This window comes from Pinus tabuliformis, chromosome 1_2 (assembly GCF_031772625.1).
Source record: "Pinus tabuliformis cultivar Carrire ecotype Pingquan chromosome 1_2, CPIR1, whole genome shotgun sequence".
NCBI classification, from domain to species: Eukaryota; Viridiplantae; Streptophyta; class Pinopsida; order Pinales; family Pinaceae; genus Pinus; species Pinus tabuliformis.
In genome coordinates this window covers 1,025,939,850-1,025,963,818 of record NC_142298.1, presented here as the reverse complement: position 1 = coordinate 1,025,963,818, position 23,969 = coordinate 1,025,939,850, and the positions used below count along the sequence as shown (strand labels likewise).

The 23,969-nt window shown below is 36.9% G+C and overlaps 1 pseudogene; it reads right to left on the bottom strand.

The window, feature by feature from the left end:
• Positions 1–1,125: 1,125 nt before the first annotated feature.
• Positions 1,126–2,142, bottom strand: LOC149209617 (dirigent protein 1 pseudogene; annotated as a pseudogene).
• Between the last annotated feature and the right edge of the window lie 21,827 nt (positions 2,143–23,969).

The window sequence follows — 23,969 nt, the reverse complement described above, 5'->3', positions numbered from 1 at the left end:
TCACATATTTTATGCCATATTTATGGATATGGTTGTAATATTCATGCATGACTTTTAGATATTTATGTAGTGATTTTTGCCATGTGGATAACTACTTCACATATTTTATGCCATATTTATGGATATGGTTGTAATATTCATGCATGACTTTTAGATATTTATGTAGTGATTTTTTATTGTTAACCATAATTTAAGCAAATATTTGCGTAAAAATTGACTAAGAATAAGATTTAAATTAATATATTTACCGGGCATTACTTCCACCCAGACTCATGTTTTTCTCAACACTTCTGTGGGAGTAAAACTGTAAATATGTAGATTTACTAGCGGTTACTACCCACCAAAATTTATGTTTTTGTGCTTGAGCAAGCAATTAATTTATCCACTTCACATCTTAATTTATAAGTTCCTCTCACAACAAAACTAAAGGATTAGATTTTCCTATTAATCAGTATTAATTTAGCATTATCTAATATAAGTTATAATTTTTATACAATTTTATTTAAAGCATAATTTCTAACTTGAATAGTATGAACTACATTTCCCTGCAACAATTATTTTCTATTTGTTTTCCTTAATTTTTTTTTAAATCTAACTTATGTCATCTTTTCAAGCTAACAAACTCTCTCCCTCTATTACAAAGATGTAATCCCTGATACCTTCTTAACCGAACATGTCTTTTCACGTTAACAAACTCTCTCCCTCTATCAAAAAGATGTAATCCCTGGTACCTTCTTAACCTCAATCAACCAGGAAATAGAACATGCAAAAGAAAAAAAAAACACGTTTTCCCCAGAATCACTTAAACTCAATTAACAAGCATTTTAATTCAAATTGTTACACCTTTCTTATAATTACATTAACGATTAACAATCACAATACCTATTATTCTCGAAGTTTAACTTCATAATTCATAATTTCAGTTTTTTTATTATAAACTAAACTTATAACCAAAAATATCTGATATTTTTAAGCTAAGTAATAGCTCAATGCTGAAAGTCAAGATCTTTATCTGTTTAATTCAAAACCTGTTTTGCCATTCTGCAACTAACCTGCATTACAAAACTGAACATTAAAAAATCAAAAAAATTATACACAATCCCCTGATCTCATCCACTAGAATCATTTACCATACAAATAAAAAGTATTCCCAGTTTCATTAATCACTGTGTAGACTGTATAATACACACATGAACCCACAAACTCTCAATCAAAATACATAACAGTACCATAAATAACATACAAGACTTGCCTGTCTTTGTAGCTGAAGGAATGCATAAGTAGCTTAAACTTTACTGTCTTACCCAGAGCGCTAAGTAATAAATACCAAATCTACAAATATACTCTCTGTGAGAATAGTATTATATACTTTCTCTGAGTTCACATATATACATGAACTCTAGTTTTAATCAATCTGCCTGGCTCCTGTAAGGCTTGAGAGAGCAAAATCAATACAGGAAGTAGTGATTCTGCAAGATCTGATCAGTGAAGAACAGTGGCATTAAACTTGAGAATAGCATTGGCTCCCATTGTCAACTGTGTTTCAAGTATGGCATGCCCTGTGGCATGACGAAAATGCCCAGTTCCCCCCACTATTGATATCTCCCTCAGCTTATCATTTGTATCGTCCTGCCCCTGCAAGGAAAGAGTGCTTCCATTGTGTTCTCCTGCTTTAAAAACAACAGTGAATACCAATAACAGATTAACCCCACTGAGAGAGTCCTGCACATACATTCCTCTGCCTCTACCCAACTCCCTTGAATTGCTTTGGGGTCCCTCTGTGAGAGGATCATCTATGACCCTGATCATTCCAAATCCAGGAGGGCCATCAGTCACCTTCACTGCTGTGGCATTCTTCAAGGATTTCACAACATCATGCATGTAGAATTCTATCTGTGTTTTCTTCATCTCCATCCCCACTGCAAGAAGATGATGATGATGTTGATGGGTTCCTCCCATAAGGAGAACTATTACAGCCAACAGGCTGAGATTGATTGACTTCTGAGTTGCCATGGATCCAATTGGGTATGATCAGAACCAGAGCTTGAGGGCTTGAGGTTTTACAGGGAGTTTCTTCAATGCTTGGCTATGTATTGGCTATGGGTATGACTGATTTGGTTTTGGGATTTATAAATTGGTAGAAAAAGAATGCTTTGCAGGCAAATTAATTGCTTCTGGGTCCCATGGAAAAGGTGGAAGTAGTATTATTCATGCTATATAAATACAAAAATTGAATGGTTTTGGTCATAATAGTGGTTGATCATAGCCTATGGATGGTGATTTGTATTAAAGTTGAAGATAACATGAATAAGGTGCACGTAAGTTCAAAAAGCAGTGGTTGAAAGAGCTTGCGTTTTCCTTTTCATCTACAGAACTTCTAGATGTTTGTATGTGATCAAAATTCCCCAAAACATCATATAACGTCATTCATATGCACACTTCAAAGTTAAGTTTGATTCATAGATAAATGATTTTGTTGAAAGAACACTGATTTATTATGAGTGTTACAGTTTTTGGGATAGATTAAATAAATTTATTTTAAAGCAGTTTAAGTTAAAGGGAATTTGTCAAGTAAATTTGACTCTTTGAAAGAGTCAAGTTTGTTAGGTTAATAGTGATGGTTTTTTTGAAAGAGTTAAAGTTGATATATTACTAAATTTGACTCTTTGAAAGAGTCAAGTTTGTTAGGTTAATAGTGATGGTTTTTTTGAAAGAGTTAAAGTTGATATATTAGTAGTAGTTTCAAGCATCTCGTATTTAAAGATTATCCATTATAAGTGTTATGAAAATGAAAGGATTGTTTTGTTTTATGTTTATATTTATATTTTTTTAATTCACAAATTGTATAAATATGATCAATTTCAAAAGTTTTTAGGTTTAATTTATTAACTAATTTTATCTTTAAAATAATAGGTAGTGATCCTAATTTTAATAATATTCATTTTGTTTTTAATTCATAATGCTAGTATGTGTGTTCCCCTATGTGTGTTAAAATTACATTCATGAATATTAGATCGACATGTTTCGAACCACCCAATATAGGAGTCATGAATGTTATTTTATTGAAGAAAAAAAAATTCTTGAAACAATATGAATCACAAAAGCCTAAATTTATAGGGTAAAATTAATAGAATTTTCTTAATATTTTAACTTTTTCTTATTAATTATTTCATTGGGATGGTAGTATTTAACCTTAAATTTGTAATACAATGGGTGAGGTGGAATAGGGGCGTCATCACCTCACACAATTAGCGAATGTGACATGCAACCCATTCTACATTAAAATGACTATGTGAGGTCAAGCATTCCACTGTTATGTGATGCAATGAAGTCGGCAGTGTATGAGACTAGTCCGTATTGAGATCTTGCAGCTCGCACCTAGGGACGATAAAATGGCGGTGGCCATGATTTACTCTCCATCATTTTCAATGTTGGTATGGATTTGGACACTCATTGCCCTGAACCTTTTTCGAGTGTTGGTTTCTTATATTTTTTCAACAATTCAATCTCTATTACTATTTTCTTACCCGAGTTATTTATGCATGAGCTTTTTGTGTCTTGCCATCAATAATGTAAGTGGGATAGAGTTCTCTATGCCCTAACCCTTCTTCTCCTCTTTGGTATGTGGCGCATTTTATAGTGTGGGAGTCTAGTTTGCCACCTAGGATTGTAAACATGGTTCGACAATAGGCGAAATGTGGGCGATGCAATGGTAATCATGGAGGGTTGGGAGGATCCAGAGCTCGTTTGAAAGTTGATTCTGATGATCTCAATATTTCCCATTGATCTTTCTTGGACAAAACAATTTTTTATCTCACCCACTATGGACTATGTTGACCTGTAGAAAAACCTCTTTTAGTGTAGAAACTTTGAGATTATGCATTGCTCAAAAATCTAAAAGTTCAAGGTTTGAATTAATTTTGGGGTGCAATATTTCTTCAAGTCCCGGATTCCTTTAGGGTCAGAGAAATTTTAAACAATGATTTGTATCTAGAAGGGTCTTGATTTGGATATGTCAAATTTTGAGTCGGCGATGTTGATACACATTGGAAATTGCCATAGGGTCTATGCTTGGCTCAAAACTAGTGTCAAAACTTTAAAATCTAGAATCTACCACTTTGTTAAACCTTTCGAAGAAGTTACGAGTTTTTCCATGGCCAGGTAACACTAAACTCCTCATGAATTCAGTCACACACGCCACAAGCACTCCAATCTAGGTGATCCAGGGCCTAGGGCTCACTCCTTGTCTCTTTTTCGAATAGACCTGAATATAACCAGGCCCGAATATGTTTAGTTTGTCTAGATATGTTGTTCTCTGTGATGCTACAACTCAACCACGAACTTGAAACTTTGAAATTAATGAATCACGAGCACAACCAAACTCTTATACACAACGAGTAAAAGAAAATCGATAGTTCTAATTCATATACACACATAAATGATACACGAGCATAGACAAAATACCAAATTTGATTAAATTCTGTAGAGGAAGATTATATAGGCTTAACAATTTCATTAGTCTTCCTTATCGTTGTCTCTCTCTCGTCTCCCCCTCACAATTTCTATACTTGCCCTCCTTTTTTAAATAATTCCATTACATGAAAAGTAGATTCTGGTAACCAACCCAACAAATTCAATTTGTTTGCTAACAACTTCTTATTTTTTTTCTAATTTTATCAATTTTTATAACAACTAAATAACACTTAAGCCTTAGTTCCTAACGTCGTAGATCCTTATTTTTTCTACGTCTATTATTTTGACCTAAGGAGGTGAAAATGAGTTTTTACTTGAACATGTTCTCGCATCAGACTCTTGGAGAAGAAGTGATATGTTCATGAGATCCTCAACCCTTATGCCAAACTTGGAAATCTCTGCTACTTTCATCTAACTAGCATCATCTATCATTTAGATCTTCAATTTGACCAAATACTGAAAATATTCTTTACCTCTAGTTCTCTTAATTACTCTTTTCTCTAGTACTCCAATCTCTTTCTAAATTGCTCTTGGTAATTGTTTCTTCCATTTCTTAGTCTAATTCTCATTGCTTACAGGTGCATTCATTGTAACATTTCTTTCCTCCTTGAAGGGATATAAATCTGCAACATTGAAAATTGGTGAAATCCCAATATCACTTGGGAGTTCTAGTTCATAAGCATTAGAAGAAAAATTTATTAAAATCTTGCATGGACCAATTTTCTTAAGCTTTAATTTTTTGTATGTCCCTACAAGAAACCTTTCTTTCCTGAGATATGTCATCACTAAGTCACCAACTTCAAAGTTTGGTGGCCTTTTTTTATGTATACTCTTTGTTTATACTTGATGTTGTTATCATGTAATTACCACATGGGCTTCACTGGGGAAGCAATGCCATACCACGTGTATTCATATTGGGGGGTATATATTGAGGAGAAAATGACATAATGTATTGAGCATATAATAGGGGGAAAAGAGTTTTTATATTGGTAGGTATAAAAAATGGAGCTCAAAGTTAATGAAAAAATATAAAGGGGTATAAAAAATGTTAATGAAAAAATGGATACCTGCAATATCTAGTGAAATTAAAGATTTTTTAAATTGGGAAGGTGTATTGGGTTTGTATTCGTAGAGGGTTAAATAATGTGATTTTTAGGGGAATTTTCCAGTATTTAATCAAACTAAGGGTATTGTTTAATATGCCATGAATGCACATCATATGTTAGAGGTTCATTGAATGAAGCCTCCATGGTAATTATTACTTGACCCTTTATTGCAACTCTTGCATGCTTGCTACAAGGTCTTCACCATCAACACTTCTTAACTCTTGTTTTTCCAAAATTTTCAACTCATCAACTCCTCTTGGGTGCATTCCATATAAGGTTTGAAATGGACTCATTCCTATGCTCGATTGGGTGAATCATTGTAAGTAGGCTCAACCTTAGCAAGTACTTGATCCCACTGCTTGAGATGCTCACTTACCAAGCTCCTAAGATATTTTCCAAACTCTTGTTTACCACCTTTGTCTACCCATCTGTCTGTGGGTGGTATGTCAAACTAAAATTCAAGTTAGTTCCTAGTTTTTTCCACAAGGTCCTCTAAAAATGGCCTATACATTTTATATCTCTCTTTGACACAATGCTTCTAAAAATCCCATGCAATTTTACAATCACTTTAAAAAATAACTTTGCAACATTGGTTGCATCAATAGTTTTTGTATAAGCAGTAAAGTGTGCCATCTTTGAAAACTTATCAATAACAACATAAATAAAAGCATTACCTCGATGAGTTCAAGGTAACACCAAAAGAAAATCAATGTTAATAGAATCCCATGGCCTACTAGGAATTGGTAGTGGCTAGTATGGTCTTGAATTCTTCCTTTTCCCTTTTAATTGTTGACATACTCTCGATATTTCAACAAATTTCTTCACATTAGCCTACATGTCTAGCCAAAAGAAATAGAATTTAATACATCAATGGTTTTATCATATCCAAAGTGTCTTGCCAATCCTCTAGTTTGTTTCTCTTTTATTGGATTGTCCCTCATGGAACATTTGGGTATGCAAAGCTTACTGTATTTGAAAAGAAAACCTTCTTGAATCATGTAACTGGACCATTGAGTTATATTCACGTTGTCTAGGTTCTCACATGTTGCATATGCTCCCTTGAAATATTCATCATTCTTGTACATTTATTTTAGCGCATCAAACCCCAGAACCTTAACTTGAAATTACTGTAGAATTATATTAATTATATTCAATGCATTAGCTACTTTATTTGATGAACCACTTGTGTATTTAATAAAAAAAAAGTGAAAATTCGCAAAAATTCTATGCACTTAGCAAGTCTTTGATTCAATTTTGGTTGGTTGTTGATAAATCGTAGAGCATAGTTATCAGCATATATAAAATAAAAATAAAAAAACTCTTTCGGTATAAGGTAATGCCTCCATTTCTTCAAATCTTGAACTATAGCATAAATCTATTTGTCATAGGTAGAATATTTTTGTTTTTCTTCATTCATCTTTCCACTAAAATAAGTAATCAACTTCCCTTCTTGATTCAAAACAACTCCAATAGCAACTCCACTTGTATTTGTTTAATCCTAAAATAATTTTTCAAAACACAATAGGGCTAAGATTGTTTGTTATATGATGTTTTGCTTCAACAACTTAAAATTCCTATCAACTTCCATAGCCCACTTAAAACGTTGTTTACTTTCTTGAATGGTTTTCATGATGGGTGCATAAATGTTGCTAAAGTTCTTAATAAACTTCTTATAGAAGCTTGTAAGACCATGGAATCTCCTTACTTCAAAAATATTCTTTGGAATAGGCCAATCAATAATTGCTCTAACTTTCTCTGGATCCATTTTTAAACCATCTTCATAAATTACAAAACCCAAATACACCAACTCTCTTTTCATAAAACTACACTTCTTCAAATTAATCAACAACTTTTCTTACTGCAAGGTGTTTAAAACTAACTTGAGGTGTCTCAAATGATCCTCTTTTGTTTGGTTGTAAACTAAAATGTCATCCAAATAAATAATGACAAACTTGTTTGTAAACTCCTTCAAGATCTTGGTCATCAATCACATAAAAGTGCTAGGTGTATTAGTGGGACCAACAGCCATAACTAACCACTCATACAGTGCATGGTTTGTCTTAAAGGTTGTTTTCCACTCGTCACCTTCTCTAATTCGAATTTGGTGGTATCCACTCTTTAGATCAATTTTAGAAAAATATCTAGCACTACTTAGATAATCAATGCATGGAAGAGGAAATTTGTACCTGATTCTTGAATCAATGCACACCTTTCTTTGGATTCAATAATGTAAGGATAGTACATAAACTCAAAATTTCCTTAATGATACCCTTTTCTGACAACTCCTACACTTGTCTCTTCACTTCTTCATTTTCTTGTGGAGTCATTTTGTATTCTACTTTATTCGGAAAACTCAATCTAGGGATTAAGTCTGTACGACGGCTTATACTTCTTATAGAAGGTAAATTTCTTGGAAAATCATCAACAAATGCATTCAACTTACCTTTAATTTCTTCTAGGTGTGTTCTATTGAGGATTGTCTTGGGCTTCCCAACTAAAGAAAATATATGTCCTCCTTCTTAACATCTTGCAACAGTTCTTACCGCTCATCAAAAACACACCCATATGAACTTCTTCCTTGGCTCATTCATCTTGCAAGGAAACAATGTATGCTTTTGACCATCTTTCTCGAGTGTATATTTGTTCCTTATGCCATCATGGATAGATTTCATGTCATACTACCATGGCCTTCCCAACAAAACATGGCATACATACATGGGCATTACATCACATTAAATTTCATTTTGATACCTTCCAATCTAAAATTCCACCTTGCATTGCTTATTTGCTAGAACTCAATGCCCTTTTTGCAGTCATGGTAATGCATGAAAATCCACTTTTCCTACATCTTCAATTTCTCTACTCCTGCATCACATGCCACTTTATAAGGGGTAGGTGTTGTTGTTCTTTTTAAACCTAATTTCTCTGCCATTTTAGTAGAAACTAAATTATCTATACCACCACTATCAATTACAACTTTACTACACTTATCCCTTGATTTGCATACAATTATGAAAAAACGTTTCCACTGGGTTATCCCTTTAGTTTCCTTCTATGATTTAATTAAAACTATTTTCATCATCAATGACTCTCCTACTTCAGGTATCTCTTTAGCTATTATTGCATTTTCACCTTCTTATTTGGCTTCTCTCACATGTGCACTTCTCTGACTTATTGGAGCTTTATTTGGACATTCCCATGACATATGTCCCAATTTTGCACATTTATAAGTTTTGGGCTGGTAAGTTGTACCTATTCCTCTACCTCTTGATAAATAAATTCTTCCTCTGGAGTCACTTCCTCTTGGTGATTGGCTACTTAAAATTCCACCTTCTTCTCTTGAAGCTTGAAATTATCCTTTGTCATTTTATTGTCCTTTTCCTTGTTGAAAAATGCAACAAGAAAATCCTAATTTAATTTTGTACTTGAATTAAATTAGGAATTAAATTGCAAATCTAATTCTCATAGCAACTTTTAATAGTTAACTAAGTTAATTTGTCTTACTTGTCTCAGTTAATTTGAGTTGGGAGTCTATCTAGAGTCATGTAGAGTGGTTCCTAACTTTTAGGGGCAGAGGTTGAGTTCTTTTGAGTTGTAATTATTTAACTCAATTTAATTGAGTTAAATTCAGTTAAACTAGTTCCAACTGATGGAGGAATTAGTGGGAGATCCAGTAGTTGGTGTAACCTATAGTAGTGGGGTGTAACCAACACTGCTCAACCAATAAACTCAAGATTCACTCATAATTAACTCATGCATGTCCGATTAGAGAAAGACCCAATTGAGATTAGAGTTCAAGGACAGTGTACTATCAGTTGTATAATCCTTTGAATTGTATAGGTGGTGCATGAAATCAAAGGAAGGAGTATGATGGATTGTGCAGTTATGGATGAGGAATTTCCCAATTAAATCCGGGCTAATTCCCTAGGAAACTGTGCAAGTAAATAGGAGCTTGGTAGGTAACAAATTTGGCTAAGTATTGGTTGGATCTTGTTTTTGAAGTAGCGAGATAGATTGAGATAGTGCAAAGGTTTCTCGAGCTTGAGCAAAGCATTGTAATCTTCTCATATTTTCTGACTAGTGAAATATACAGATAGCAGGTGTTTTTAGCTGTGGATTTCCCCATAAAATTATTGTGTTATGTGTGATTGAATTCTTTCTCTTTTATGCTTCGTGATTTCATCGATCAATTATTGTTTTCATTGATGAGTAGAGTAGATTCAAGTCAATTTTTATAGCATATTACAATGTGCAATTTGAATCTACAAGGAATTTCTACATTGTATCATAGACGAAATCATTATAGAAGAGGAGAATATGAGTTTGTTTGCATTACCATACTTCAGATCTAGCAGGATTTCATGCTATGGATTGAGACTCAAATATACCTTTGAGGGTAGTTCGAACTATATTTCTTGGAAGGACGGGATGGAAGTATTGTTGGAAGACAATGGGCTTAAGGAATTCATAGAGAAAGGCATTCCTAAGCCAAATGATCCTCAGGATCTGGCAGAGTGGAGAAAGTGTGTGGCAAAGGCAAGAAGGTGTTGATGAACCTATTTCAAAACAACAATGACCACAAGAAGCTAGCACTAAAGGACGAGTTCAGAAAGATCAAGATGGAGAAGGGTGACAGTAAACCGAAGTACTAGACTAAGTTCACCCAATGTTGGGATGAGCTTGGAAGTGTCAGTGTTATATTTTTTGAAGATGATATTGTAAGCCTAGCACTTCTAGGCCTTCCCAAGAGCTGGCACAGTTACCAGGACTCAGTTAATGGGAGGGATACTACCATAGTGGGAGCGATTGTGGTTTGATTTGGTACAAGAAGAGATTCAGAGGAACACTAGGGATGGATCCTTATCCAAGCATGATGATGAGCAGAATTTTGCCTTAGCTAGAAAGGCAAAGAAAAGGAAGGTAAATTCATCCCATTCCAAATCATATTCCAGTCAGGGTAGCAAGAAGAAGGACATGTCGAAGATTAAATATTTTCATTGTCACGAGTTGGGACATTATGCCACAAAGTGTTCGCACAAGAAAGACAGTAAGAATCCCTCAGGAGGAGCAACAGGTGAAGCTCTTGCTTCACAATTTGAACTGGATTTTACCCTCATTGCTTGCATGGTGACATCGATGATGGGTAGTGTGTGGTACCTGGATAGTGGAGCCTCATTCCATAGGACTGGCAACAAAGAGATCTTCTGTGACTTGGAGGAGAAGGATCTCCAGATGCACATGGAGATGGGAGATGATGGGAGGTATATCACAACTGGCATCGGTATTGTTACCTTTTAGAGGGAATCTAGTTCTCCTCTCACATTAAAATATTTCATTTATATTTCGTGTTTAAAGAAGAATTTGGTTTCAATTGTCACGATGGAGGACCGTGGCTATGATGTGATATTTAGAAAGTCAAAGGCTATCATTCGCCACTTATCCTCAAGACAGGTGAAGTAGATCAGGGTTCAGGTGAAGAACCTCTACAATTTGGATGTAGAAGATTGTGCTTATTTGAGCACAAAAGTAGAGAAGGTGCAGAGTCGAGACATCAGTGAGTGTGGCATAGAAGATTGGGTCATTTACACCACCGAGCTTTGAATATCATGCAAAAAATTTCTACAAGACTTCCCAAGGGTACACTAGAGTAGAGAGACACATGCAAAGGGTGTACATTGGGGAAGTACACCAAGGCTTCCTTTCATGATAAAGATAGTCGAGCGCAAGTGATACTTGATTGATTTCAATCAAATGTGTGTAGGCCATTCTTGATAGCATCCACGACCAAGAATATGTATTATGTAATATTTGTTGATGATTTTTCTCGTAAGTATTGAATCTTTTTCATGTAGAACAAAGATAATACGTTCGCTAAATTTTGTGAATTAAATAACTTGTCGAGAAAGATACTCGCAAGAAAGTTAAAGCTCTCAGAAGCGATAATGGTGGAGAATGTGTGTAGAATGAATTCAAGAAATTTTGTGCATAAGAAGGTGTTCGACGAGAGTTAATAACACCTCATAACGCACATTAGAATGGGTGGCTGAAAGGAAGAAAAAAATTATTATGGGAGTGATACATCCAATGTTACATGATCAGGGCCTATCATTGCACTTATGGGCTAAAGCATGCAACACAATTGTTTATTTGCAAAACAAAAGCCCTCATCAAATTCTAGGGATGAGTACACCAGAATATTATTTTTCAATTAAGAAACTGAATGTGTCACACTTCAGGATATTTGTTTCATCAGTCTATTGGCATGTTACCAAGGATGCACGAAAAAAGCTAGAGCCAATATCTGAGTTGGGCATATTTTTGGGGTACACTAATACATCTCACAACTATCAAGTGTAGCTTCCATCCAAAAGGATGACAGTGGTTCGTAGAGATGTGAAGTTCGATGAAGAGAAGGCCATGAGATGTTACCTTGAGAGAGAGCTTTAGTTACATGCAGATGAGAAGCTTTTAGCTCCAAAGGAGGAACCTCAGGATGATGTGGAGAAACCACATGCAGAGGAGAAGAGAGTGGAAGCACCCACTCTTGCAGAGACTTCCATAGATGGAAGGAATCACACTAGAGAGGCTGATAGAGTGATGCATGATGCTAGAGAGTATGTGGGAGCACCCACATCACAACGCATGCAAAGAAGGTCACCGGATCAATACACTAGCTACATGGCTATGATGAGAGAGAGTGTAGAGATTGAGCCATCCTCATTCGAGGAAGAGGTGGAATAACTAGTATGGGTTGATGCCATGGTTGAGGAGTATGACTCCATTATTAGAAACAATGTTTTGGAAGTGGTCCCAAGACCAACAAACAAGTCAATGGTGAGTTCCAGATGGATTTACAAGGTAAAGCAAGTAGCAGATAGGAGTGTGGAGAAACATGAATCCAAATTTGTGGCGAGAGGGTTCTCTCAGGTGGAGGGAATTGATTACAAGGAGACCTTTGCTCCAGTAGAAAGGTACTCTTGAATCAGATCTATTATAGCACTTTCAACGCAGATGGGGTGGAAGATACATCAGATGGATGTGAAGATAACATTCCTCAACAACATGATTGAGGAAGAGGTGTCTATTGAGAATCCAGAAGGATTTGAGACTTTCAAGAGAGAGTCACATGTGTGCAGACTCAAACGAGTGTTGTATGGACTAAAACAAGCACCATATTGTGGTTAAAGGTAAATTGTTGATTATAGTATTATATGTCAATGATTTGATTATGATAGGTGATGAGAAGCTGATAGAATCTTGGAAAGAGAATCTTGCAAGAGAATTCCAAATGAAGGACATGAGGCTCATTCATTACTGTCTTGGTACAGAAGTATGGCAAGGAGATGAGGAACATTTGTCTCTCAGGGAAATTATGCCAACGAGATACTGAATAAGTTCCACATGGAGTGCAACAAACCCATGGAGACTCCTCTAACAAGTAACTGGAGGAAGGAGGATGCTACTTCAGGTGAAGCAGTGGAGGCTACTATTTATAGACAACTTGTGGATTCACTTATGTATTTGGTGAACACGACTGGACATATGTTTGCACTTAGCTAGCTTATTCAAGCCATGGTTAATCCAACCAAACTTTATTGGAAGGAAGCTAAACATGTGTCGAGATACCTCAAAGGCACCACTCAGTTTGGTCTTTGGTATAGACAGATAGAGGGGGTGAAGCTTCAAGGCTTCATAGATGCAGATTGGGCAAGGAGTCCATCCATCAGGAAGAGAACATTAGGGGAATCTTCAATATTCGTTCAGCAGCAGTTTTTTGGTACAACAAGAAGCAGAGATCAGTTGCACTCATTTCAATAGAATCAGAGAAAATGGTTGCTAATCAAGCAGCTTGTGAGGCTACCTGGATGAGGAAGATCCTTGTTGGCTTATTTGGTCAGCAGATGAATCCTATAGTGATTTACTGTGACAATCAGAGTTGTATCAAACTCTCTGAGAATCCATTTTTTTATGATTGGTCCAAGCATATCGACATCCGATATCACCATCTACGAGATTGTGTGCAGAGGATAATAATGTTGTTGGAGTACATTCCTATAGAGGAGCAGGATGAAAATATTTTGACAAAGGCATTGTCAAGATGAAAATTTAAGTTTCACAGAGGCAGGATCGGGGTAGCGGATAATCCCTTTCTTTTTGAGAGGGAGTGTTGAAAAATACAACAAGAAAATCCTAATTTAATTTTGTCTTTCAATATTAGGAATTAAATTGTAATTCTAATTCTCATAGCAACTTGTAATAGTTAACCAAGTTCATTTCACTTAGTTGGCTTAGTTAATTCGAGTTGGGAGTCTATCTAGAGTGATATCGAGTGGTTCCTAAATTTTAGGGACCAGGATGAGTTCTTTTGGGTTGTAATTATTTAATTTAGTTTAAATGAGTTAAATTCAGTTAAAATAGTTCCAATTGATGGAGGAATTAGTGGGAGATCTAGTAGTGAGGTGTAACCTACAATAGTGGGGTGTAACCAACACTGCTCAACCAGTAAACTGAATGTTCACTCATAATTAACTCACGCATGTCAAATCAGAGAAAGACCCAGTTGAGATTAGAGTTCAGGGACATTGTACTATATGTTGTATAATCATCTAAATTATACACGTGGTGCATGAAATTAGAGGAAGGCCTATGATGGATTGCGTAGTTATGGATGAGGAATTTCCTAATTAAATATGGGCTAATTCCCTAGGAAACTACGTCAGGAAATAAGAGCTTGGTAGGCAACAGATTTGACTAACTATTGGCTGGAGCTTGTTTGTGAAGCAGTGAGATAGATTGAGATAATGCAAAGGTTGCTTGGGCTTGAGCTGATAAATGCAATATATAGATAGCAAGGGTTTTTAGCTGTGGCTTTCCCCAAAAAATTATTGTGTTATGTGTGATTGAATTCTTTCTATTTTATGCTTTGTGATTTCATCGATCAATTATTGTTTTTGCTGATGAGTAGAGAAGATTCAAGTCAATTGTTTTAGCATATTAAAATTCATCTTGAATCTACAAGGAATTTCTACATTACTCTTGCAATACTTCATCCTCTACCTTTATGTATCTATTTCCTGGAAATATTCTCTTCTACTTTCAAAGCATATTGATAGGCATCGTCAATTGTTCTTAGGGACAAGATACCAATCTCATCGTAGATCTCAAGTATCAACCCATTAATATATCTAACAATTTTCTTTGCATCCTCTCCAATATGTGCAACTCTAATATATAATTTATAAAATTCTTCACTATACTTTATCATTGCCATGGATTTTTGTCGAAGGTTATTAAATTTCTTGAAAGGATTCAATTGGTAATCTTTTGGCATGAATTTTTTTTCCCTAGCTTTTGTTTTAGATTTTCCTTTCCTTTTCCTACCTGCCTACATTTTATCCCACCACAAAGATGCATGGCCTCTCAATCTAGTGATTGCAAATATTACCTTTTTCTCATCATCAACATCTTCATAGTCAAAATATTTATCTATAGCATTAATCCAATCCATCAATTCATCAACATTGAAGTTACCTTCATAAACAGGCACCTCCATATTTGGTTTGGTAGTCATCTTGAATATCATCTTCAAAATTTTTTCCTTTGTTCATTCTTCATAATTTTATTCACTAGAAGATTCTTCTCCTACCTCACTAACATCTCTTGTGTTAGCTCCTTGTTTTTTAGCAGTTTCCATTGATTCCAATCTCTCCTAAATGTGCCTCATCTCCTCTTGTAGGTCTACATTCACTACAGGCCTCCCACTTCCTACTCCTTGAATTTCTCCTCTACGTCTCTCTACTATAGCTGAGAGAAAAATTGTATTATTTTTTATACAAAAAATTAATGCCAATGATCTCATTGTTGTCCACTGATCTCACTTGGACACAAAAGTTTCCAATCTTGCCCAACTATGGACTATGTTAACTTGTAGAAAAAGATTTGTACCATAAAAACTATGAGACTTGGCATTGCTAAAAAATATAGAGGTTTGGGGTCTTGAATAATTCAAGGGTGTAATATTTCTTCAAGGCATGAATTACCTCATGGCTAGATAAGTTTTAAACAATGATTTGTATTTGGGAGGGTCTCGATCCAAATATATTAAATCTAGGAGCTAATGACCCAAATACACTTTGGGAAATTGCCATAGGATCCATGCTTGCCTCCAAACTGGTACCAAACTTTAAAATCTAGAATTTGGCCCTTTGTTAAACCTTTTTGAAGAAGTGCAAGTTATTTCGTGGCCAAATAACACTAAACTCCTCAGAGATCTAGTCCAAGAAACCATAAGCACTCTAATCTAGGAGATATAATGCCCAAGGCTCACTCTTTTCCTTTTTTTCAAATAGACCCAAATATCTTTATTTTATTTAGATATGGTATTCTATGTGATGATGAAACTCAACCACAAACTTGAAACTTTGAAATTAATGAATTGTGACCATAACCAAAGTCTTATACAAAGTGAGTAAAATAAAATTGATAGTTTCGATTTAGATACACACTTAAATTGTGCACATGATTGATACATAAGCATAGATAAAATACCAAATCAGATTAAATTTTATAGAGGAAGATTACAGGGGATTTTGACAATTTCATTCATTCTTACTTCTTATTGTCTCTTTCTCATCTCTCCCTTGCAAACTCTACAATCGCCTTTTTTTTAATATTTCCATTACACAAAAAAAATAGACTCTTGTAACCACACCCAACAAATTCAATATGCTTGCTAATATCTTCTTATTTTTCTAGGTTTGTCCATTTTTCTAGCAACTAATTAACACTTCAACTTAACTTCCTAACAACATAGATTCCTTATAGACTACATTCAAAAAAAATTACAATTAAATAAAAACTTTAAGAGAACCAACTCCCTTAGTAAATGGGTTGACCTAAGGGGGTCAAATGAGTTTTTACTGGAATATCTTTGTACATCAAAAGCCAAGGCTTCTACTCACATCTTTAGAGAGCATATCCATGCAATAGTCTAAAAAGATCTATGAGAGCTCGAGGTTGATGTTGTAGTTAAATGAGGATGTCTTTTAGAATATGAAGTTTGAATGGACATCACAGAATGGGTGCCTAGCCCGGGGAAAACAAAATTAGTACCTCATGGCCATCAATCTTTATTTGAGAATGAAAATGTTGTTAGGAAGGGTAAGTATGAACATGAATGATGCCAAATAAGAGATTTTGCTAACGTTGGAAAAGATGGTGTTCCACCAGAAAGAAATGGGGGCTCATCTCAAATGGATTGAAGGCCATTTAGCTCTTACTCTAGGTATGAGTGACTGCAACTAGGGGCACACCAACCTTATTGAGGTGGAAATCATCTCAAAATTGTAATATCCTTGGATTAATGAAAAATTAGCTGACGAAAAAAGCCTAACTCAATTTTGAGGTAGACATAACCTCAAAATTGTTAATGCAACTCCAAAAAATTTATAAATTGTTGACACAATAAATAAAATAATTTTTTTTTGAGATTATGTCCAACTCGAGATTAATTACATTTACAAATGCAATATCCTTAGATTAATAAATAAACAACTTCAAAAGAAACCTTTAAATTTATAGTTTTTTTAAGGTGTTCACAAACATTGGATGGTCACTACATCCACGAGAAAATAGAGGCATATTAATCCCAAAGAGAATTAAAAACCATCATCCAAACTATTAAGGCCTAATGCCAAGGGCATTGAGGATAATTGACCCTATGACATCCCAATCAACTAGGTACTTAGCAACGAGAACTCGACCAGTTGAGCTAACCCTCGGGAAGTTTTATAATAAAAATACTATTTGACATAATTATCATCATTTATATATTCTAATAGTTTTTTGTAAATAAGATAATTTATTACCTAGTAAACTGAAAAATTAAAAAAAGGGTTGTGTGGGTAAGAACCCAACACAAGATCCAGCCGAAAAGTAGGTGTTGGTCATAGAAAAGGTGGTATTTACCATATGACCTAGACAAAAGAGGGAACATAGTACAAAAGTGGATCCGAAAGGTGCTCTCATTACAACATTTTCAAAATTGAGAAATTAGAAGCCGAGAAAGGAGAAGAGTGCATTATGGCAGCTAACCATGTAGATATTGTTAACCTCCATGACAGACAGCCTTTCACGGAGGCAGAAGAACATACACATGGGAAGAAAAACAGGGAAGGAAACCGACTGCATCACTCCTAGTTGGTGGTGATCTGATCCTCATCCAAACGAATGGGAGTCTCCTGAGAGCTTCCCTCCTGTTGCGCGGTGATGACCCGATGACTTGTGGAGGCCCTAGGGTCCTCTTTCTTGATGCTCGAGGATCCTTCAGCAATTGAATGGACCTTCGTTGTCGACTTCTTCTTGATGACAGTATAATTCAAAGTGTCCTGAGTGATAAATCTGCAATGGTGGATGGCTTCTACATACACTACAAACTTTTTAGTAATAAGGTCAATCTAGTTTCCAGAGCCTTGAAGCGCTCCTCTTGTTCTTGCATAGCAAGCCCCATGACGGTCTTCATTTGCCACCATGTTTCAATTGTACACACGTAGAGGTTTTGAATGCTTGGGTAAGAGCAAGGTTTGAATCCAAGAAAATTCTATGTCGACCTCCTCCGTGATGACCTCTCTACAGAGAATATTTTCTTGGGCCTCTAAGTCTAAAATTTGTTGTTAAGTTTTCGGATTAACTATCGCCACGTAGCTCAAAGTTGCATGCCTAGCAATAGTCTCCGCGTGAGTGGTAGGGGTCGGGCCCAGGGACTGCTAACGAGAGGTAGCGTGAGTGCGGCACCTCCCCTACTTGGATTAGGGGTGGAGCCATTCCTCAGGGCCATGAGAGAAACAGAGGGATTGGAGTGCAAGGGGAACCAAAGAGCAATGGGAAAATAGAGGAGGGAAAAGGAAGTGAAAAGAATGAGATGGAGATGAGGGAGGGGTGAATTTATAGATGCCAAGAGGAGGAGGGAGACCAGAATGAGGGAGAGGGGGTGAGAAGGAGAAGCATGCATAGATCTGAGGAGGGGCGAAGGAGGAATGGAAGACCAGAGAGAATGAGATCAAGAGATGGCAGTCACACAAGGGAGAGGGGAGGTGGCATCCTGGGCACTAGAGACAGGTGAGCCAAGGATGATTCCATACTCAGGTGCCCTCCACCTATCTTTCCCATTAAGCAGAAAATAATATTGTAATGATGAAAAGTACGTGAATAGTTATTGTATGGTAGAGTGGTTATATTATTCATTGATTGATTTGCATTGCTGACGGAGTTCTCCTTCCTCCAGTTCCTGCCACGCTCGAGACTTCAGGTGTAGGGTACGATCCGTACCCTCATTCACTAGTCTATCCATGAATTTATTTCCCTTCCTTCTGATTTCTTGAAAGTGGAGGCCTGCCATGTTGTCAATTCCCTGCTTTATTCGTTGTATTATTTTGTTTAGGCGCCAATTTTTTGAGATTTTGTCCACCTCGATACCCTGCTGAATTTTTTTTGCCAATTTGGGTAACCAACGTGGAATCTCCTTCAACTATCAGAGGACTAAGGTTTTGGTTGTGCATTATGGCGATGTCATGTTCTAGGGCATGAATTTCAGTGGCATTGTTGGTGGTTGAACCTATATTTCCCTCATAAATTCATATTATCTCACCTTTAGAGTTTCTAAAGACCCCTCCAAAACTTGTTGGGCCCAGATTCCCTTTAGCTGCACCATCGTAGTTGAGCCTGAAGGTCCCCTGCTCTGGTGGCCACCACGTGTTATTTTTATTTTCATGCCTGGGGAGGGGAGTGACTTCACGGAACTTGATATGAAGGAGATCCAGCATTGAGAGAATTCTCACTTCGAGGAGGGTGGTAGGGTCTTTAACAGTCTGAGTGGGTAGAGAGTTCACTGTTTCGCAGAGCATGCTTTTGATCTTCACGTAATGAATTCCTCCTAGATGGAGAGGCCGTGAAAGATTCTCGCATTGTGTTCCTTCCACAGAGCCTAGCAGATCAAACCAGGAATTAAATTCCATGCACGGTTAACTAGAGGATGGGGGGAAAAGATCATTCTCTAGTTCGCGATGGTACTTTGAATGGAAGAGGGGTCCCGATTAGAGCTTTTAAAGACCAAAGAAATCCAATTCCATAAATTGGACGTGAAAGGGCAAACATTTAACAGATGATTGGGGGTTTCTTCTTCTTGCTGGCAGAGGGGGCATCTCGAGGGGCCAATAAAGCCTTTTCTTCTTAGATTGTCCCATGTTAAAACTTTTTTGTGCATGAATAACCAAAGGAAGATAGAAATTTTCAGCCAGTGCTTCCTGTCCCAGATTGCATTCCATTTCGGATCTGGTTGGAGTTGATCGTGCTTTGCTATGTATCTGTAGGCTTCGCTTAAGATGAAGTGTCCTGCTGAGTTTTCGCCCCATATAATTTTATCCTTAGCAAGGTCGAGGATAATTTGTCTCTTTTGTAACTCTGAGGAGAGGTACAACTAGGTTTGGGGGTTCATATGGGAGTCCATTCCTCATGATTGATCCAATTTCTCCATCTATCATTTTCTTCATTTTTTCCCCAGTAATGGTTGACTTTGTTCTTTCCTTTATTTTTCATTTCAACCTTGATATGTTGATAATGATCTTGATCAAGTTCCAACTTTTGTTTCCAGGAATCCTCCGAGAAAAGAGCCTTATTACCACTACCTATTTCCTAGAAGTTATTCCTTTGAATGATGTCCCTGTTCTCCCAAGCTTGATTCAGGATGACTAAACCTTTGATGTTTCCATTGAGCTTGATGATTTGCTCTTGCATTAAGGAGGGGGTTTACTTTCTAGAGGGTACCCCAAGGGGATTTGGGGTTAGAAATCCATCTCCATAGGTTTTTGGCTCCTAGGACCTTTCCGAGGAGGTCTACGTCTCTAATATCGAGGCCACCAACTTTTTGGGATTGCAGATTTTTTCCCATGCTACAAGAGCCCATTTCTATTTGACCTGTGCACCTCTCCATAAGAAGTTCCTCTTAAGGTTTCTGATTTTGTTTGAAATCAATTTTGGGGCTACCAGATCCATGTACATGTAAAGCGGGATGGCCTGAAGGAAAAATTTAACCAGGATAAGACACCAACCAAATTTAGAGATCTGAAGGTCCAGTTGGCCATTCTTTTCTCCAATTTGTTTATCAGGTTCTCCCAAGTGGCCTAGGAGAGAGGCCTATCTATAAGGGGAACACCAAGGTAAGTGGAGGGGAGAGTGCTAATAGGAATGGCCAGGAGTCTGGCGATGTTCCTACAAATGGGCAGTGGAGTGTTAAAGAAAAACAACTTGGATTTAAGGGGATTGATGGAGGTGCCAGAAGCAACAGAGAAGTTAGTCAGGATGGACATGAAAGAGGTAGCCTCTTTGATAGATGGGAGGCCCATGAGAAGAGTATCATCCACAAATTGCTGGTGAGTTGTAGGGGGGGCTGAGGCATGGGGCTAGAGACCAGAGAGCTTATTTTCATGCAGGGCAACAGTGATAGAGTGACTTAGCCCTTCCGCCATTATAACAAAGAGGAAGGGAGAGATTGGATCCCCTTGCCTGATACCCCTTGTAGGATTGAAGGGTTGTGAAGGTGATCCATTCACGAGGATGGAGAATAAATATCTTGACACCATAGCCATGATCCACTTGATGCTTTCTTTGTGGAAGTCGAATGCAACCAAGACCTATCTCATATAGTTCCAGCTAATTTTGTCAAAAGCTTTGGACATGTCTAAGTAAATCATCATACCATGTATTTTTTGGGATTTGAGTGAATGAATAAGCTCATGAGAGAGGATGATACTATCCATGATTTTTCTTCCTTCCACATAGCCAAACTATTGGTGGGAGATGAGGAGAGGGAGGATGACTTTAATTCGATTGGCAAGAACATTGGAGACTATTTTGTATATGACATTTCAGAGGGCTATGGGCCTGAATTTGTCCAGGGAATCCACAAAGATTCCCCTAGGTATTAGAGTCAGAAAGGTGGAGTTAAGGGCTTTAAGTATAGACTTTTGAATTCAATATTCCTCCACCGAGGTATGAACATCTAGCTTTATGATAGGCCAACAAGCTTTTTAGAAATTAATGGTGAACCCATACGGCCCTGGAGCTTTTCCATTGGGCATTCCCATGACCACATCTTCCACTTCTGAGATGATTTTTGCAACATTCTTAGTGATCCCTTTGATATCCTGATCCTGATCATTCCTTGGCTCTTTTAGAAGAGATCTATAATAGTGGGTGAGCTATGTTTCCAACTCCTCTTGAGAGTGAATGAGATGACCCTCTTGGTTCTTCAGAGCCAAAATTTTGTTGTTCCTCCTATGTTGTATCATTGTTTTATGGAAAAAGGTCATGTTCCTTTCCCCACATTTCAACCAATTTATTCTGGATTTTTGTTGCCACAACTTTTCTTCCTGAATGGCTCTTTCATCCCATATTTGTTGTAGTCATTGTTCCTCTTGCTTACTAGTCTCCATTAGCCCTTCTTCAATTATATTTTGTTGGAGAAGTTCTAGTTGGTGTTCCAAGTTTTTTTTATCTGTAATGATATTGCCAAATGTTTCTCTGTTCCATTTTTTGATTTCCTCTTTGATATGTTTTAACTTTTGTTGGAAAGTATACATTTTGTTTCCAGTTCTGATGGGAGAGTAAGTCCACCATTGTTTCATTTTTTCCATGAAATCTGGGTGATTCAACCAGAAGGCCTCAAATCTAAAAGGCTTATTCTTTGGACTCATGGAAATTTGAATCTTGAGAGAGATAGGCCAATGATCAAAGCCTTCTTGCAGAAGGATTCTCACCTCTGTTTCCCAGGAGGTGAGATAGGTTGCCTTAGATAGAAGGAAGTGGTCTAAACAGGAGGCTATTTGACGGTCTCCTCCTCTTCTGTTATTCTAGGTGAATAAGCCATTGCTAGGGGGAATGTAAATGAGGTTGAAGTTTTCAATGGTGGCAAGGAAAGCCTCAAAGTCATCATCTAACTTCCAGATTCCTCCTTTCTTTTCAGATAAGTTAGTTGTCATATTGAAATCACCAACTATGATTTTGATAGGGTGGTGCAGAGGGTCAAGGAGATTGGATATGATTTGGATCATTTTGATATGGTCTATCACCTTGTGTGGGGCATAAACATTAGTTATACTAATGGTCTGGTTGGTGCCTATTATTCTCAGGATCATTGTTAAGGAATGGTGAGTGGCCAGAGAAGAAATAAGGGCAAGTTTGGAATTTTTCCAAAAAGTCATTATGCCCCCTGTCGTGCCTATAGTCGTATTAGCCAAGGAGATGTAAGGATTGAAGCATGAGTTGATAAGGAGGGGAGGGTGAGTCATATCCAGTTTCGTTTCTTGAATGAGTAAGATGTTGGGATGATCAGGAATGAATTTTCTTTTTAAGATGCATTTCTTCCTAGGGCTGTTAAGTCCCCTAATACTCCAAGAGATGTAATTCATTGACATGGAGATGGGTATAGAGCTAGAGCCCTTACCTTCCCTTCATTAACTAGTTTGGCTCCCAGTTCTTGAAGGAGCTGACCGGTGGTCTTTTGTCCTCGCTTTATTCTTGACCCTTTGAGGTTGGGTCCTTCTACTGGAATGTTGGCTAATATGCCTTTTGAAGCTATACTTTCTTGTGCTGGATAACGAGCTTTGAGTTTTAATTCTTCCTAAAGGAGATAATCTCCTTCGATTTTTTGTAATTTTTTTTTTGATATGGCATTTATTCCTTTTTGTTTCCATTCCTCTATAATTTTTGCAAGGTCTACCCCCTGCAGAGATTCCTCTATTGTGTTTTCCTCTAGTGTTTCCTCTGTTTCTACTTGCTGCATTTCTGTATTCTCTAGCACCTGCTCCTTTCCTCTGTTGGTATTACCTGTATCCATATCATCTTGTTCGTTGTCTCCTAAGTGCATTTCTTTGTCTCTTGCTTCATCTGCTATCATTTTGTTAGAGTCCCTTTGCTCTTGGGTACTGTTCAGTACCTTGAACTGATTCTAGCTTGCTTCTTTGTATAGGTTCTTCTTGGGGATAACTTTGTTCCTGTTATTCTTGTTCCTGGAGATTACTTTGGTGAACCCTTCACTGTATTTTTGTTTATTTGCTTGCTCTTGCATTTGAGGGGTTTTATTCATGGGATAATATCAGAAAAGATGTCCATGCTCGTGACACTTTCTGCATCGAAAAGGAATTTATTCATAGTCTATACTTTGAAGCCAGACTTCATCCCTAAAGATTAATTTGATTGCTTCTGGTAGGGCACTAGGGACATCTATATATACACATATTCGAGCGTAGAAAACATAGTGACCTATTCTTGTGCCTTTAGACATTTTGATGTACTCCCCCAGCAGGTCTCTTATTCCTTTTAAGACTGAAGGAGCCC